Source organism: Coregonus clupeaformis, unplaced genomic scaffold (genome assembly GCF_020615455.1).
Source record: "Coregonus clupeaformis isolate EN_2021a unplaced genomic scaffold, ASM2061545v1 scaf1066, whole genome shotgun sequence".
Classification (NCBI taxonomy): Eukaryota; Metazoa; Chordata; class Actinopteri; order Salmoniformes; family Salmonidae; genus Coregonus; species Coregonus clupeaformis.
Window position 1 is genome coordinate 106,315 of NW_025534520.1, and position 19,137 is coordinate 125,451.

General features: G+C 43.4%; 2 long non-coding RNA genes across 4 annotated transcripts; one reads left to right on the forward strand and one right to left on the reverse strand.

Moving 5' to 3' along the window:
- Window positions 1–11,595: 11,595 nt before the first annotated feature.
- LOC123486205 lies at window positions 11,596–13,527 on the reverse strand. The gene is made up of 2 exons (XR_006659281.1): window positions 11,986–13,527; window positions 11,596–11,630 (listed from the first exon to the last, which is right to left on the reverse strand). It is a non-coding gene; the product is annotated as an uncharacterized LOC123486205 (long non-coding RNA).
- A 1,945-nt stretch (window positions 13,528–15,472) lies between these two features.
- On the forward strand, window positions 15,473–18,465 carry LOC123486203. 3 transcript variants are annotated; one of them, XR_006659279.1, is made up of 5 exons: window positions 15,473–16,354; window positions 16,745–17,059; window positions 17,927–18,001; window positions 18,065–18,217; window positions 18,355–18,465. It is a non-coding gene; the product is annotated as an uncharacterized LOC123486203 (long non-coding RNA). The 3 variants fall into 3 exon arrangements; XR_006659280.1 differs by lacking the exon at window positions 18,355–18,465 and having other exon boundaries at window positions 18,065–18,091; window positions 18,155–18,262; XR_006659278.1 differs by lacking the exon at window positions 18,355–18,465 and having other exon boundaries at window positions 18,065–18,262.
- Window positions 18,466–19,137: the final 672 nt, after the last annotated feature.

Below are 19,137 nucleotides of genomic sequence, written 5' to 3' on the forward strand. Positions count from 1 at the left end.
AGGTTCTATTCATGTTACTGTGTGTTAACGTGAGGAAGAGGTTCTATTCATGTTACTGTGTGTTAACGTGAGGAAGAGGTTCTATTCATGTTACTGTGTGTTAAGGTGAGGAAGAGGTTCTATTCATGTTACTGTGTGTTAACGTGAGGAAGAGGTTCTATTCATGTTACTGTGTGTGTTAAGGTGAGGAAGAGGTTCTATTCATGGTACTGTGTGTTAACGTGAGGAAGAGGTTCTATTCATGTTACTGTGTGTTAAGGTGAGGAAGAGGTTCTATTCATGTTACTGTGTGTTAAGGTGAGGAAGAGGTTCTATTCATGTTACTGTGTGTTAACGTGAGGAAGAGGTTCTATTCATGTTACTGTGTGTTAAGGTGAGGAAGAGGTTCTATTCATGTTACTGTGTGTTAAGGTGAGGAAGAGGTTCTATTCATGTTACTGTGTGTTAACGTGAGGAAGAGGTTCTATTCATGTTACTGTGTGTTAACGTGAGAAAGAGGTTCTATTCATGTTACTGTGTGTGTTAAGGTGAGGAAGAGGTTCTATTCATGTTACTGTGTGTTATCGTGAGGAAGAGGTTCTATTCATGTTACTGTGTGTGTTAACGTGAGGAAGAGGTTCTATTCATGTTACTGTGTGTTAACGTGAGGAAGAGGTTCTATTCATGTTACTGTGTGTTAAGGTGAGGAAGAGGTTCTATTCATGTTACTGTGTGTTAACGTGAGGAAGAGGTTCTATTCATGTTACTGTGTGTTAAGGTGAGGAAGAGGTTCTATTCATGTTACTGTGTGTTAAGGTGAGGAAGAGGTTCTATTCATGTTACTGTGTGTTAGCGTGAGGAAGAGGTTCTATTCATGTTACTGTGTGTTAAGGTGAGGAAGAGGTTCTATTCATGTTACTGTGTGTTAACGTGAGGAAGAGGTTCTATTCATGTTACTGTGTGTTATCGTGAGGAAGAGGTTCTATTCATGTTACTGTGTGTGTTAAGGTGAGGAAGAGGTTCTATTCATGTTACTGTGTGTTAAGGTGAGGAAGAGGTTCTATTCATGTTACTGTGTGTTAAGGTGAGGAAGAGGTTCTATTCATGGTACTGTGTGTTAACGTGAGGAAGAGGTTCTATTTATGTTACTGTGTGTTAACGTGAGGAAGAGGTTCTATTCATGTTACTGTGTGTTAACGTGAGGAAGAGGTTCTATTCATGTTACTGTGTGTTAAGGTGAGGAAGAGGTTCTATTCATGTTACTGTGTGTGTTAACGTGAGGAAGAGGTTCTATTCATGTTACTGTGTGTTAACGTGAGGAAGAGGTTCTATTCATGTTACTGTGTGTTAAGGTGAGGAAGAGGTTCTATTCATGTTACTGTGTGTTAACGTGAGGAAGAGGTTCTATTCATGTTACTGTGTGTTAACGTGAGGAAGAGGTTCTATTCATGTTACTGTGTGTTAAGGTGAGGAAGAGGTTCTATTCATGTTACTGTGTGTGTTAAGGTGAGGAAGAGGTTCTATTCATGTTACTGTGTGTGTTAACGTGAGGAAGAGGTTCTATTCATGTTACTGTGTGTTAAGGTGAGGAAGAGGTTCTATTCATGTTACTGTGTGTTAACGTGAGGAAGAGGTTCTATTCATGTTACTGTGTGTGTTAAGGTGAGGAAGAGGTTCTATTCATGTTACTGTGTGTTAAGGTGAGGAAGAGGTTCTATTCATGTTACTAGTGTGTTAAGGTGAGGAAGAGGTTCTATTCATGTTACTGTGTGTGTTAAGGTGAGGAAGAGGTTCTATTCATGTTACTGTGTGTAAGGTGAGGAAGAGGTTATATTCATGTTACGTGTGTGTTAAGGTGAGGAAGAGGTTCTATTCATGTTACTGTGTGTGTTAACGTGAGGAAGAGGTTCTATTCATGTTACTGTGTGTTAAGGTGAGGAAGAGGTTCTATTCATGTTACTGTGTGTTAAGGTGAGGAAGAGGTTCTATTCATGTTACTGTGTGTGTTAAGGTGAGGAAGAGGTTCTATTCATGTTACTGTGTGTTAACGTGAGGGAAGAGGTTCTATTCATGTTACTGTGTGTTAAGGTGAGGAAGAGGTTCTATTCATGTTACTGTGTGTTAAGGTGAGGAAGAGGTTCTATTCATGTTACTGTGTAAGTTAACGTGAGGAAGAGGTTCTATTCATGTTACTGTGTGTTAAGGTGAGGAAGAGGTTCTATTCATGTTACTGTGTGTTAAGGTGAGGAAGAGGTTCTATTCATGTTACTGTGTGTGTTAAGGTGAGGAAGAGGTTCTATTCATGTTACTGTGTGTTAACGTGAGGAAGAGGTTCTATTCATGTTACTGTGTGTTAACGTGAGGAAGAGGTTCTATTCATGTTACTGTGTGTTAACGTGAGGAAGAGGTTCTATTCATGTTACTGTGTGTGTTAAGGTGAGGAAGAGGTTCTATTCATGTTACTGTGTGTTAAGGTGAGGAAGAGGTTCTATTCATGTTACTGTGTGTGTTAAGGTGAGGAAGAGGTTCTATTCATGTTACTGTGTGTTAACGTGAGGAAGAGGTTCTATTCATGTTACTGTGTGTTAACGTGAGGAAGAGGTTCTATTCATGTTACTGTGTGTTAAGGTGAGGAAGAGGTTCTATTCATGTTACTGTGTGTTAACGTGAGGAAGAGGTTCTATTCATGTTACTGTGTGTTAACGTGAGGAAGAGGTTCTATTCATGTTACGTGTGTGTTAAGGTGAGGAAGAGGTTCTATTCATGTTACTGTGTGTGTTAAGGTGAGGAAGAAGTTCTATTCATGTTACTGTGTGTTAAGGTGAGGAAGAGGTTCTATTCATGTTACTGTGTGTTAACGTGAGGAAGAGGTTCTATTCATGTTACTGTGTGTTAAGCGTGAGGAAGAGGTTCTATTCATGTTACTGTGTGTGTTAAGGTGAGGAAGAGGTTCTATTCATGTTACTGTGTGTTAACGTGAGGAAGAGGTTCTATTCATGTTACTGTGTGTTAAGGTGAGGAAGAGGTTCTATTCATGTTACTGTATGTTAACGTGAGGAAGAGGTTCTATTCATGTTACTGTGTGTTAAGGTGAGGAAGAGGTTCTATTCATGGTACTGTGTGTTAAGGTGAGGAAGAGGTTCTATTCATGTAACTTGTGTGTTAAGGTGAGGAAGAGGTTCTATTCATGTTACTGTGTGTTAAGGTGAGGAAGAGGTTCTATTCATGGTACTGTGTGTTAAGGTGAGGAAGAGGTTCTATTCATGTTACTGTGTGTTAACGTGAGGAAGAGGTTCTATTCATGTTACTGTGTGTTAAGGTGAGGAAGAGGTTCTATTCATGTTACTGTGTGTTAAGGTGAGGAAGAGGTTCTATTCATGTTACTGTGTGTTAAGGTGAGGAAGAGGTTCTATTCATGTTACTGTGTGTTAAGGTGAGGAAGAGGTTCTATTCATGTTACTGTGTGTTAAGCGTGAGGAAGAGGTTCTATTCATGTTACTGTGTGTTAAGGTGAGGAAGAGGTTCTATTCATGTTACTGTGTGTTAAGGTGAGGGAAGAGGTTCTATTCATGTTACTGTGTGTTAAGGTGAGGAAGAGGTTCTATTCATGTTACTGTGTGTTAAGGTGAGGAAGAGGTTCTATTCATGTTACTGTGTGTTAAGGTGAGGAAGAGGTTCTATTCATGTTACTGTGTGTTAAGGTGAGGAAGAGGTTCTATTCATGTTACTGTGTGTTAAGGTGAGGAAGAGGTTCTATTCATGTTACTGTGTGTTAACGTGAGGAAGAGGTTCTATTCATGTTACTGTGTGTTAAGGTGAGGAAGAGGTTCTATTCATGTTACTGTGTGTTAAGGTGAGGAAGAGGTTCTATTCATGTTACTGTGTGTTAAGCGTGAGGAAGAGGTTCTATTCATGGAACTGTGTGTTAAGGTGAGGAAGAGGTTCTATTCATGTTACTGTGTTTTAACGTGAGGAAGAGGTTCTATTCATGTTACTGTGTGTGTTAAGGTGAGGAAGAGGTTCTATTCATGTTACTGTGTGTTAAGGTGAGGAAGAGGTTCTATTCATGTTACTGTGTGTTAAGGTGAGGGAAGAGGTTCTATTCATGTTACTGTGTGTTAAGGTGAGGAAGAGGTTCTATTCATGTTACTGTGTGTTAAGGTGAGGAAGAGGTTCTATTCATGTTACTGTGTGTTAACGTGAGGAAGAGGTTCTATTCATGTTACTGTGTGTTAAGCGTGAGGAAGAGGTTCTATTCATGTTACTGTGTGTTAACGTGAGGAAGAGGTTCTATTCATGTTACTGTGTGTTAACGTGAGGAAGAGGTTCTATTCATGTTACTGTGTGTTAAGGTGAGGAAGAGGTTCTATTCATGTTACTATGTGTTAACGTGAGGAAGAGGTTCTATTCATGTTACTGTGTGTTAAGGTGAGGAAGAGGTTCTATTCATGTTACTGTGTGTTAAGGTGAGGAAGAGGTTCTATTCATGTTACTGTGTGTTAACGTGAGGAAGAGGTTCTATTCATGTTACTGTGTGTTAAGGTGAGGAAGAGGTTCTATTCATGTTACAGTGTGTTAAGGTGAGGAAGAGGTTCTATTCATGGTACTGTGTGTTAAGGTGAGGAAGAGGTTCTATTCATGTTACTGTGTGTTAAGCGTGAGGAAGAGGTTCTATTCATGTTACTGTGTGTTAAGGTGAGGAAGAGGTTCTATTCATGTTACTGTGTGTTAACGTGAGGAAGAGGTTCTATTCATGTTACTGTGTGTTAAGGTGAGGAAGAGGTTCTATTCATGTTACTGTGTGTGTTAAGCGTGAGGAAGAGGTTCTATTCATGTTACTGTGTGTTAAGGTGAGGAAGAGGTTCTATTCATGTTACTGTGTGTTAAGGTGAGGAAGAGGTTCTATTCATGTTACTGTGTGTTAAGGTGAGGAAGAGGTTCTATTCATGTTACTGTGTGTTAAGGTGAGGAAGAGGTTCTATTCATGGTACTGTGTGTTAAGGTGAGGAAGAGGTTCTATTCATGGAACTGTGTGTTAAGGTGAGAAGAGGTTCTATTCATGTTACTGTGTGTTAACGTGAGGAAGAGGTTCTATTCATGTTACTGTGTGTGTTAAGGTGAGGAAGAGGTTCTATTCATGTTACTGTGTGTTAAGGTGAGGAAGAGGTTCTATTCATGTTACTGTGTGTTAAGGTGAGGAAGAGGTTCTATTCATGTTACTGTGTGTGTTAACGTGAGGAAGAGGTTCTATTCATGTTACTGTGTGTTAACGTGAGGAAGAGGTTCTATTCATGTTACTGTGTGTTAAGGTGAGGAAGAGGTTCTATTCATGTTACTTGTGTGTTAAGGTGAGGAAGAGGTTCTATTCATGTTACTGTGTGTTAAGGTGAGGAAGAGGTTCTATTCATGTTACTGTGTGTTAAGGTGAGGAAGAGGTTCTATTCATGTTACTGTGTGTTAAGGTGAAGGGAAGAGGTTCTATTCATGTTACTGTGTGTTAACGTGAGGGAAGAGGTTCTATTCATGGTACTGTGTGTTAACGTGAGGAAGAGGTTCTATTCATGTTACTGTGTGTTAAGGTGAGGAAGAGGTTCTATTCATGTTACTGTGTGTTAAGGTGAGGAAGAGGTTCTATTCATGTTACTGTGTGTTAAGGTGAGGAAGAGGTTCTATTCATGTTACTGTGTGTTAAGGTGAGGAAGAGGTTCTATTCATGTTACTGTGTGTTAAGCGTGAGGAAGAGGTTCTATTCATGTTACTGTGTGTTAACGTGAGGAAGAGGTTCTATTCATGTTACTGTGTGTTAAGGTGAGGAAGAGGTTCTATTCATGTTACGTGTGTGTTAAGGTGAGGAAGAGGTTCTATTCATGTTACTGTGTGTGTTAAGGTGAGGAAGAGGTTCTATTCATGTTACTGTGTGTTAACGTGAGGAAGAGGTTCTATTCATGTTACTGTGTGTTAAGGTGAGGAAGAGGTTCTATTCATGTTACTGTGTGTTAACGTGAGGAAGAGGTTCTATTCATGTTACTGTGTGTTAAGGTGAGGAAGAGGTTCTATTCATGTTACTGTGTGTTAGGTGAGGAAGAGGTTCTATTCATGTTGCACGTGTGTGTTAAGGTGAGGAAGAGGTTCTATTCATGTTACTGTGTGTTAAGGTGAGGAAGAGGTTCTATTCATGTTACTGTGTGTTAAGGTGAGGAAGAGGGTTCTATTCATGTTACTGTGTGTTAAGGTGAGGAAGAGGTTCTATTCATGTTACTGTGTGTTAACGTGAGGAAGAGGTTCTATTCATGTTACTGTGTGTTAACGTGAGGAAGAGGTTCTATTCATGTTACTGTGTGTGTTAAGGTGAGGAAGAGGTTCTATTCATGGTACTGTGTGTTAACGTGAGGAAGAGGTTCTATTCATGTTACTGTGTGTTAACGTGAGGAAGAGGTTCTATTCATGTTACTGTGTGTTAAGGTGAGGAAGAGGTTCTATTCATGTTACTGTGTGTTATCGTGAGGAAGAGGTTCTATTCATGTTACTGTGTGTTAAGGTGAGGAAGAGGTTCCTATTCATGTTACTGTGTGTTAACGTGAGGAAGAGGTTCTATTCATGTTACTGTGTGTTAACGTGAGGAAGAGGTTATATTCATGTTACTGTGTGTGTTAAGGTGAGGAAGAGGTTCTATTCATGTTACTGTGTGTTAACGTGAGGAAGAGGTTCTATTCATGTTACTGTGTGTTAACGTGAGGAAGAGGTTCTATTCATGTTACTGTGTGTTAACGTGAGGAAGAGGTTCTATTCATGTTACTGTGTGTTAAGGTGAGGAAGAGGTTCTATTCATGTTACTGTGTGTTAACGTGAGGAAGAGGTTCTATTCATGTTACTGTGTGTTAAGGTGAGGAAGAGGTTCTATTCATGTTACTGTGTGTTAACGTGAGGAAGAGGTTCTATTCATGTTACTGTGTGTGTTAAGGTGAGGAAGAGGTTCTATTCATGTTACTGTGTGTGTTAAGGTGAGGAAGAGGTTCTATTCATGTTACTGTGTGTTAAGGTGAGGAAGAGGTTCTATTCATGTTACTGTGTGTTAAGGTGAGGAAGAGGTTCTATTCATGTTACTGTGTGTTAAGCGTGAGGAAGAGGTTCTATTCATGTTACTGTGTGTTAACGTGAGGAAGAGGTTCTATTCATGGTACTGTGTGTTAAGGTGAGGAAGAGGTTCTATTCATGTTACTGTGTGTTAACGTGAGGAAGAGGTTCTATTCATGTTACTGTGTGTTAAGGTGAGGAAGAGGTTATTTTCATTATTTAACAGCCCTGCCGGTCCAGAGAATCCATCAGATTCCCTAATGGAGGTAAAACAGATTAACACACACACACACACTGTGGGCCAGATGAGCACTCTGCACCAGGGATTATGGGTAATCCTCCAATCTGATTTCCTCTGGTGGATCACACACCAATCAGGGCTGAGCAGCATCACACAACTGAGACATCCCATAAAAACCCTGTGGAAAGAGTACTACTGTACTAGATCATGTTGCTACGGAGACCAGGATGGAAGGGCACGATGGAAACATCCCAATCTGTAACAGGAAGTAGACTACAGGAACCAAAGATGCACATGTCATTTCAGAACTTAAACTTCAACCAGATCAATCTTAGTGTATTTGTCCAACATCGTAATGCATCTGTCATACAGTGGTAGGGTTCGTCACCTTTACATCACTGCTTCGGCTGAAGCAAAACCCTGCACCCAGACACACCTCTAGAATGCACACTGTAGAATGTCCAGACACACTGTAGAATGTCCAGACACACTGTAGAATGTCTAGACACACTGTAGAATGTCCAGACACACTGTAGAATGTCCAGACACGCTGTAGAATGTCCAGACACGCTGTAGAATGTCCAGACACGCTGTAGAATGTCCAGACACGCTGTAGAATGTCCAGACACGCTGTAGAATGTCCAGACACACTGTAGAATGTCCAGACACACGGTAGAATGTCCAGACACACGGTAGAATGTCTAGACACACTGTAGAATGTCCAGACACACTGTAGAATGTCCAGACACACTGTAGAATGTCCAGACACACTGTAGAATGTCCAGACACACTGTAGAATGTCCAGACACACTGTAGAATGTCCAGACACACTGTAGAATGTCCAGACACACTGTAGAATGTCCAGACACACTGTAGAATGTCCAGACACACTGTAGAATGTCCAGACACACTGTAGAATGTCCAGACACACTGTAGAATGTCCAGATACACTGTAGAATGTCCAGACACACTGTAGAATGTCCAGACACACTGTAGAATGTCCAGACACACTGTAGAATGTCCAGACACACTGTAGAATGTCCAGACACACTGTAGAATGTCCAGACACACTGTAGAATGTCTAGACACACTGTAGAATGTCCAGACACCCTGTAGAATGTCCAGATACACTGTAGAATGTCTAGACACACTGTAGAATGTCCAGACACCCTGTAGAATGTCCAGATACACTGTAGAATGTCTAGACACACTGTAGAATGTCCAGATACACTGTAGAATGTCCAGACACACTGTAGAATGTCCAGATACACTGTAGAATGTCTAGGTACACTGTAGAATGTCCAGACACACTGTAGAATGTCCAGACACACTGTAGAATGTCCAGATACACTGTAGAATGTCCAGACACCCTGTAGAATGTCTAGACACACTGTAGAATGTCCAGACACACTGTAGAATGTCCAGACACACTGTAGAATGTCTAGACACACTGTAGAATGTCTAGGTACACTGTAGAATGTCCAGACACACTGTAGAATGTCCAGACACACTGTAGAATGTCTAGACACACTGTAGAATGTCTAGACACACTGTAGAATGTCCAGACACACTTTAGAATGTCCAGACACACTGTAGAATGTCCAGACACACTGTAGAATGTCTAGACACACTGTAGAATGTCCAGACACACTGTAGAATGTCTAGACACACTGTAGAATGTCCAGACACACTGTAGAATGTCCAGACACACTGTAGAATGTCCAGACACACTGTAGAATGTCTAGACACACTGTAGAATGTCCAGACACACTGTAGAATGTCCAGACACACTGTAGAATGTCCAGACACACTGTAGAATGTCTAGACACACTGTAGAATGTCTAGGTACACTGTAGAATGTCCAGACACACTGTAGAATGTCCAGACACACTGTAGAATGTCCAGACACACTGTAGAACGTCCAGACACACTGTAGAATGTCTAGACACACTGTAGAATGTCCAGACACACTGTAGAATGTCCAGACACACTGTAGAATGTCCAGACACACTGTAGAATGTCCAGACACACTGTAGAATGTCCAGACACACTGTAGAATGTCCAGACACACTGTAGAATGTCCAGACACACTGTAGAATGTCCAGACACACTGTAGAATGTCCAGACACACTGTAGAATGTCTAGACACACTGTAGAATGTCCAGACACACTGTAGAATGTCTAAACACACTGCAGAATGTCCAGATACACTGTAGAATGTCCAGACACACTGTAGAATGTCCAGACACACTGTAGAATGTCCAGACACACTGCAGAATGTCCAGATACACTGTAGAATGTCCAGACACACTGTAGAATGTCCAGACACACTGTAGAATGTCCAGACACACTGTAGAATGTCCAGACACACTGTAGAATGTCCAGACACACTGTAGAATGTCCAGACACACTGTAGAATGTCCAGACACACTGCAGAATGTCCAGATACACTATAGAATGTCCAGACACACTGTAGAATGTCCAGACACACTGTAGAATGTCCAGACACACTGTAGAATGTCCAGACACACGGTAGAATGTCCAGACACACTGTAGAATGTCCAGACACACTGTAGAATGTCCAGACACACTGTAGAATGTCCAGACACACTGTAGAATGTCCAGACACACTGTAGAATGTCTAGACACACTCTAGAATGTCCAGACACACTGTAGAATGTCTAGACACACTGTAGAATGTCCAGATACACTGTAGAATGTCCAGACACACTGTAGAATGTCCAGACACACTGTAGAATGTCCAGACACACTGTAGAATGTCCAGATACACTGTAGAATGTCCAGACACACTGTAGAATGTCTAGACACACTGTAGAATGTCCAGACACCCTGTAGAATGTCTAGACACACTGTAGAATGTCTAGACACACTGTAGAATGTCCAGACACCCTGTAGAATGTCTAGACACACTGTAGAATGTCTAGACACACTGTAGAATGTCCAGACACACTGTAGAATGTCCAGACACACTGTAGAATGTCCAGACACACTGTAGAATGTCCAGATACACTGTAGAATGTCCAGACACACTGTAGAATGTCCAGACACACTGTAGAATGTCCAGACACACTGTAGAATGTCCAGATACACTGTAGAATGTCCAGACACACTGTAGAATGTCCAGACACACTGTAGAATGTCCAGACACACTGTAGAATGTCCAGACACACTGTAGAATGTCTAGGACACACTGTAGAATGTCCAGACACACTGTAGAATGTCTAGACACACTGTAGAATGTCCAGACACACTGTAGAATGTCCAGACACCCTGTAGAATGTCTAGACACACTGTAGAATGTCTAGACACACTGTAGAATGTCCAGACACACTGTAGAATGTCCAGACACACTGTAGAATGTCCAGACACACTGTAGAATGTCCAGACACACTGTAGAATGTCCAGACACACTGTAGAATGTCCAGACACACTGTAGAATGTCCAGATACACTGTATAATGTCCAGACACACTGTAGAATGTCCAGACACACTGTAGAATGTCTAGACACACTGTAGAATGTCCAGACACACTGTAGAATGTCTAGACACACTGTAGAATGTCCAGACACACTGTAGAATGTCCAGACACACTGTAGAATGTCCAGACACACTGTAGAATGTCCAGACACACTGTAGAATGTCCAGACACACTGTAGAATGTCTAGACACACTGTAGAATGTCCAGATACACTGTAGAATGTCCAGACACACTGTAGAATGTCTAGACACACTGTAGAATGTCCAGATACACTGTAGAATGTCCAGACACACTGTAGAATGTCCAGACACACTGTAGAATGTCCAGACACACTGTAGAATGTCCAGACACACTGTAGAATGTCCAGACACACTGTAGAATGTCCAGACACACTGTAGAATGTCCAGACACACTGTAGAATGTCCAGACACGCTGTAGAATGTCCAGACACACTGTAGAATGTCCAGATACACTGTAGAATGTCCAGACACACTGTAGAATGTCCAGACACACTGTAGAATGTCCAGACACACTGTAGAATGTCCAGACACACTGTAGAATGTCCAGATACACTGTAGAATGTCTAGACACACTGTAGAATGTCCAGACACACTGTAGAATGTCCAGATACACTGTAGAATGTCCAGACACGCTGTAGAATGTCCAGACACACACATAAAAGATGCAAAGGCTCTCAGCATCCCTGTGTAAATTAACATATATTTACCATATCAGAAACATCCAATTAACATCTCATTAACATAACATGTGATCATGAGGGATCAAAAACTCTTTCAGAACATAAAAACATGATCTTTATTAACCCAACACCAGAACCTTAAAACATTCTAAACATGATCATTATTAACCCAACACCAGAACATTAAAACATTCTAAACATGATCATTATTAACCCAACACCAGAACATTAAAACATTCTAAACATGATCATTATTAACCCAACACCAGAACATTAAAACATTCTAAACATGATCATTATTAAACCAACACCAGAACATTAAAACATTCTAAACATGATCATTATTAACCAACACCAGAACATTAAAACATTCTAAACATGATCATTATTAACCCAACACCAGAACATTAAAACATTCTAAACATGATCATTATTAACCCAACACCAGAACATTAAAACATTCTAAACATGATCATTATTTAACACCAGAACATTAAAACATTCTAAACATGATCATTATTAACCAACACCAGAACATTAAAACATTCTAAACATGATCATTATTAACCAACACCAGAACATTAAAACATTCTAAACATGATCATTATTAACCCAACACCAGAACATTAAAACATTCTAAACATGATCATTATTAACCCAACACCAGAACATTAAAACATTCTAAACATGATCATTATTAACCCAACACCAGAACATTAAAACATTCTAAACATGATCATTATTAACCAACACCAGAACATTAAAACATTCTAAACATGATCATTATTAACCCAACACCAGAACATTAAAACATTCTAAACATGATCATTATTAACCAACACCAGAACATTAAAACATTCTAAACATGATCATTATTAACCCAACACCAGAACATTAAAACATTCTAAACATGATCATTATTAACCAACACCAGAACATTAAAACATTCTAAACATGATCATTATTAACCAACACCAGAACATTAAAATGCTTCATTCTAACTGAATATCATTGTGACATAGAAGCAGTATGACCAGGAAATAAGCGGTGTGGTGGAACAGGTCCTGCAGAACACAGGGTGGAGAGGCACTGCGTACACAATCTGATTCAGAGAAAGACTTCTAGACTTAAGTGATGAAGGTGCTTTAAGGAGAAGGAAGAGAGGATATATAATTGGAACAGGGCCCGTTGAGGTGTGGGGGTTAGGGTTAGGGGGAAACCCAGTCAGCTGCACAGCTGAATGCCTTCAACCCAAATGTGACTTCCGCATGTAACCCCATCTGAATCGGAGGTGCAGGGGGCTGCCTTAAATCGGCGTCCACATCATCGGCACCCGGGGAGCAGTTGTTGTTGGGGGTCAACTGCCTCGCTCAAGGGTTAGGGTTACTATGAGTATGATATAGCCTAGTACCAGTGTATTGGGGGAAGGGTTACTATGAGCCAATATACCAAGACGTTGTAGTGTTTGAATCAAGACAGATACCGCGAGTCTACAGGTGCTAGCTGTACTGGTAGACTTCCAGTCATTGTGCTAATGCTAGTTAGCATTGGCTTGGTGAAACTACCTTTAACCTCCTTCAAACTGCACAGAGACATAAACTGGATCCGTGAGAGAAACAGCTTCATTGCTAGAATCTTGCACTATTCCTTTAACTCAGGGCTGTTCAGTTCTGGTCCTGGAGAACAGAAACACTTCTGGTCCTGGAGGACAGAAACACTTCTGGTCCTGGAGAACAGAAACACTTCTGGTCCTGGAGGACAGAAACACTTCTGGTCCTGGAGGACAGAAACACTTCTGGTCCTGGAGGACAGAAACACTTCTGGTCCTGGAGGACAGAAACACTTCTGGTCCTGAGGACAGAAACAATTCTGTTTCTGCTAGGTAATTACGCTCACCTGGTGTCCCGGGTCTGAATCAGTCCCTTATTAGAAGGAGAGGCCTGATCTATAAACAGGTCTGAATCAGTCCCTTATTAGAAGGAGAGGCCTGATCCATAAACAGGTCTGAATCAGTCCCTTATTAGAAGGAGAGGCCTGATCTATAAACAGGTCTGAATCTGTCCCTTATTAGAAGGAGAGGCCTGATCTATAAACAGGTCTGAATCAGTCCCTTATTAGAAGGAGAGGCCTGATCTATAAACAGGTCTGAATCAGTCCCTTATTAGAAGGAGAGGCCTGATCTATAAACAGGTCTGAATCAGTCCCTTATTAGAAGGAGAGGCCTGATCTATAAACAGGTCTGAATCAGTCCCTTATTAGAAGGAGAGGCCTGATCTATAACAGGTCTGAATCAGTCCCTTATTAGAAGGAGAGGCCTGATCTATAACAGGTCTGAATCAGTCCCTTATTAGAAGGAGAGGCCTGATCTATTACAGGTCTGAATCAGTCCCTTATTAGAAGGAGAGGCCTGATCTATAAACAGGTCTGAATCAGTCCCTTATTAGAAGGAGAGGCCTGATCTATAAACAGGTCTGAATCAGTCCCTTATTAGAAGGAGAGGCCTGATCTATAACAGGTCTGAATCAGTCCCTTATTAGAAGGAGAGGCCTGATCTATAAACAGGTCTGAATCAGTCCCCTTTATTAGAAGGAGAGGCCTGATCTATAAACAGGTCTGAATCAGTCCCTTATTAGAAGGAGAGGCCTGATCTATAAACAGGTCTGAATCAATCCCTTATTAGAAGGAGAGGCCTGATCTATAAACAGGTCTGAATCAGTCCCTTATTAGAAGGAGAGGCCTGATCTATAAACAGGTCTGAATCAGTCCCCTTATTAGAAGGAGAGGCCTGATCTATAACAGGTCTGAATCAGTCCCTTATTAGAAGGAGAGGCCTGATCTATAACAGGTCTGAATCAGTCCCTTATTAGAAGGAGAGGCCTGATCTATAACAGGTCTGAATCAGTCCCTTATTAGAAGGAGAGGCCTGATCTATAAACAGGTCTGAATCAGTCCCTTATTAGAAGGAGAGGCCTGATCTATAAACAGGTCTGAATCAGTCCCTTATTAGAAGGAGAGGCCTGATCTATAACAGGTCTGAATCAGTCCCTTATTAGAAGGAGAGGCCTGATCTATAAACAGGTCTGAATCAGTCCCTTATTAGAAGGAGAGGCCTGATCTATAACAGGTCTGAATCAGTCCCTTATTAGAAGGAGAGGCCTGATCTATAACAGGTCTGAATCAGTCCCTTATTAGAAGGAGAGGCCTGATCTATACCATTGAACATCCCAGCTTTAACTATCAGTCTTTATCTCTCTAGTAGTGAATCTAAACTAAAGCAGGGAAGGGGAGGAGCAAGGCATGATGGATAAGCAGGAAGTGTGATGTCATACGGGGATAGATCAACTATAAATATATTATTGTGAAAACATTTATATCCTTGACTATAAATATCTGCCATATTATTATATCCATCCAGCTAGCAGGGCTGGGACCATCCCAGTACTGGGTTAGGGTTAGGGTTAGGGTTAGGGTTAGCCCTAGCTGGGCTGGGACCATCCCAGTACTGGGTTAGGGTTAGGGTTAGGGTTAGGGTTAGCCCTAGCTGGGCTGGGACCATCCCAGTACTGGGTTAGGGTTAGGGTTAGCCCTAGCTGGGCTGGGACCATCCCAGTACTGGGTTAGGGTTAGGGTTAGGGTTAGGGTTAGCCCTAGCTGGGCTGGGACCATCCCCAGTACTGGAGTTAGGGTTAGGGGTTAGGGTTAGGGTTAGCCCTAGCTGGGCTGGGACCATCCCAGTACTGGGTTAGGTTAGGGTTAGGTTAGGGTTAGCCCTAGCTGGGCTGGGACCATCCCAGTACTGGGTTAGGGTTAGGGGAGGTTAGGGTTAGGGTTAGCCCTAGCTGGGCTGGGACCATCCCAGTACTGGGTTAGGGTTAGGGTTAGCCCTAGCTGGGCTGGGACCATCCCAGTACTGGGTTAGGGTTAGGGTTAGGGTTAGGGTTAGCCCTAGCTGGGCTGGGACCATCCCAGTACTGGGTTAGGGTTAGCCCTAGCTGGGCTGGGACCATCCCAGTACTGGGTTAGGGTTAGGGTTAGCCCTAGCTGGGCTGGGACCATACCAGTACTGGGATACTCCATAGTATGGTGGCAAGGAAACAAAACACCAAGAAGATTGGGTTAGGGTTAGGGTTAGGGTTAGCCCTAACCCTAGCTGGGCTGGGACCATCCCAGTACTGGGATACTCCATAGTACCGTGGCAAGGAAACAAAACACCAAGAAGATTGGGTTAGGGTTAGGGTTAGGGTTAGGGTTAGCCCTAACCCTAGCTGGGCTGGGACCATCCCAGTACTGGGATACTCCATAGTACCGTGGCAAGGAAACAAAACACCAAGAAGATTGGGTTAGGGTTAGGGTTAGGGTTAGCCCTAACCCTAGCTGGGCTGGGACCATCCCAGTACTGGGATACTCCATAGTACCGTGGCAAGGAAACCAAAACACCAAGAAGATTGAAGCTCTTTAGGAAAACAGCCCTAATGTTGGAGACAAACATCATTATGTTGTCATCCAGTCCCATGTATTTATTTTCCAAACTATAGCACACTATATTTTACATCCAGCGGGTTTTTAAAAGGACTAAAGAGTTGTCTGCGTCGTGTTTTCATTGTTTCCATGGAAACATCTGTCAATATTGGTATGTCACAGCCCTGATACCTATGAGACAGTGTATAGTTGGTCACCACAGGTCCAGGGTCAGGTAACAGTGTATAGTTGGTAACCACAGGTCCAGGGTCAGGTAACAGTGTATAGTTGGTAACCACAGGTCCAGGGTCAGGTAACAGTGTATAGTTGGTAACCACAGGTCCAGGGTCAGGTAACAGTGTATAGTTCCTCCTTGGTGCTGTGGCAGAGTGTGTAACCACAGGTCCAGGGTCAGGTAACAGTGTATAGTTGGTAACCACAGGTCCAGGGTCAGGTAACAGTGTATAGTTGGTAACCACAGTTCCAGGGTCAGGTAACAGTGTATAGTTGGTAACCACAGGTCCAGGGTCAGGTAACGGTGTATAGTTGGTAACCACAGGTCCAGGGTCAGGTAACAGTGTATAGTTGGTAACCACAGGTCCAGGGTCAGGTAACAGTGTATAGTTGGTAACCACAGGTCCAGGGTCAGGTAACAGTGTATAGTTGGTAACCACAGGTCCAGGGTCAGGTAACAGTGTATAGTTGGTAACCACAGGTCCAGGGTCAGGTAACAGTGTATAGTTGGTAACCACAGGTCCAGGGTCAGGTAACAGTGTATAGTTGGTAACCACAGGTCCAGGGTCAGGTAACAGTGTATAATTCCTCCTTGGTGCTGTGGCAGAGTGTGTAACCACAGGTCCAGGGTCAGGTAACAGTGTATAATTCCTCCTTGGTGCTGTGGCAGAGTGTGTAACCACAGGTCCAGGGTCAGGTAACGGTGTATAATTCCTCCTTGGTGCTGTGGCAGAGTGTGTAACCACAGGTCCAGGGTCAGGTAACAGTGTATAGTTCCTCCTTGGTGCTGTGGCAGAGTGTGTAACCACAGGTCCAGGGTCAGGTAACAGTGTATAGTTCCTCCTTGGTGCTGTGGCAGAGTGTGTAACCACAGGTCCAGGGTCAGGTAACGGTGTATAGTTTGGTAACCACAGGTCCAGGGTCAGGTAACGGTGTTATAATCCTCCTTGGTGCTGTGGCAGAGTGTATAACCACAGGTCCAGGGTCAGGTAACAGTGTATAGTTGGTAACCACAGGTCCAGGGTCAGGTAACGGTGTATAATTCCTCCTTGGTGCTGTGGCAGAGTGTATAACCACAGGTCCAGGGTCAGGTAACGGTGTATAGTTCCTCCTTGGTGCTGTGGCAGAGTGTGTAACCACAGGTCCAGGGTCAGGTAACGGTTGTATAATTCCTCCTTGGTGCTGTGGCAGAGTGTGTAACCACAGGTCCAGGGTCAGGTAACGGTGTATAGTTCCTCCTTGGTGCTGTGGCAGAGTGTGTAACCACAGGTCCAGGGTCAGGTAACGGTGTATAATCCTCCTTGGTGCTGTGGCAGAGTGTGTAACCACAGGTCCAGGGTCAGGTAACGGTGTATAGTTCCTCCTTGGTGCTGTGGCAGAGTGTGTAACCACAGGTCCAGGGTCAGGTAACAGTGTATAGTTCTCCTTGGTGCTGTGGCAGAGTGTGTAACCACAGGTCCAGGGTCAGGTAACGGTGTATAGTTCCTCCTTGGTGCTGTGGCAGAGTGTAACCACAGGTCCAGGGTCAGGTAACGGTGTATAATTCCTCCTTGGTGCTGTGGCAGAGTGTGTAACCACAGGTCCAGGGTCAGGTAACGGTGTATAGTTCCTCCTTGGTGCTGTGGCAGAGTGTGTAACCACAGGTCCAGGGTCAGGTAACGGTGTATAGTTCTCCTTGGTGCTGGGCAGAGTGTAACCACAGGTCCAGGGTCAGGTAACAGTGTATAGTTGGTAACCACAGGTCCAGGGTCAGGTAACAGTGTATAGTTCCTCCTTGGTGCTGTGGCAGAGTGTGTAACCACAGGTCCAGGGTCAGGTAACGGTGTATAGTTCCTCCTTGGTGCTGTGGCAGAGTGTGTAACCACAGGTCCAGGGTCAGGTAACAGTGTATAGTTGGTAACCACAGGTCCAGGGTCAGGTAACAGTGTATAGTTCCTCCTTGGTGCTGTGGCAGAGTGTGTAACCACAGGTCCAGGGTCAGGTAACGGTGTATAATTCCTCCTTGGTGCTGTGGCAGAGTGTGTAACCACAGGTCCAGGGTCAGGTAACGGTGTATAATTCCTCCTTGGTGCTGTGGCAGAGGTGTAACCACAGGTCCAGGGTCAGGTAACAGTGTATAGTTGGTAACCACAGGTCCAGGGTCAGGTAACGGATAGTTGGTAACCACAGGTCCAGGGTCAGGTAACGGTGTATAATTCCTCCTTGGTGCTGTGGCAGAGTGTGTAACCACAGACTCCAGAGCTCCAGGTGTTAACAGACTCTGTCTCTCTGGGAGGCAGCAGGAACACTACACTAGAGGCAACCAGGACGTGCCAGAGACGTGTGTGTACAGGTAGTTGTCCTCCGTCTCGGCAAACACGTACACACACACACCGACCAGCGCTGAGGCCAGGCCTGGGAGTAGAAACAGTACCCAACGCCGCCAGCAGGGGGTAACACTGTCTCTCTTCAGCCCCCGATACACCTGGAAACACACACATTATACAGACATTACACCCAACATTAACCCTGGCAGGAGGAAGGCTACCACTGGCTCCTCTTCAGCCCCCGATACACCTGGACACACACACATTATACAGACATTACACCCAACATTAACCCTGGCAGGAGGAAGGCTACCACTGGCTCCTCTTCAGCCTGATACACCTGGACACACACATTATACAGACATTACACCCAACATTAACCCTGGCAGGAGGAAGGCTACCACTGGCTCCTCTTCAGCCCCCGATACACCTGGACACACACACATAGCCTAACCCTAACCCAGGAGGAAGGCTACCACTGGCTCCTCTTCAGCCCCCGATACACCTGGACACACACACATAGCCTAACCCTAACCCAGGAGGAAGGCTACCACTGGCTCCTCTTCAGCCCCCGATACACCTGGACACACACACATTATACAGACATTACACCCAACATTAACCCTGGCAGGAGGAAGGCTACCAC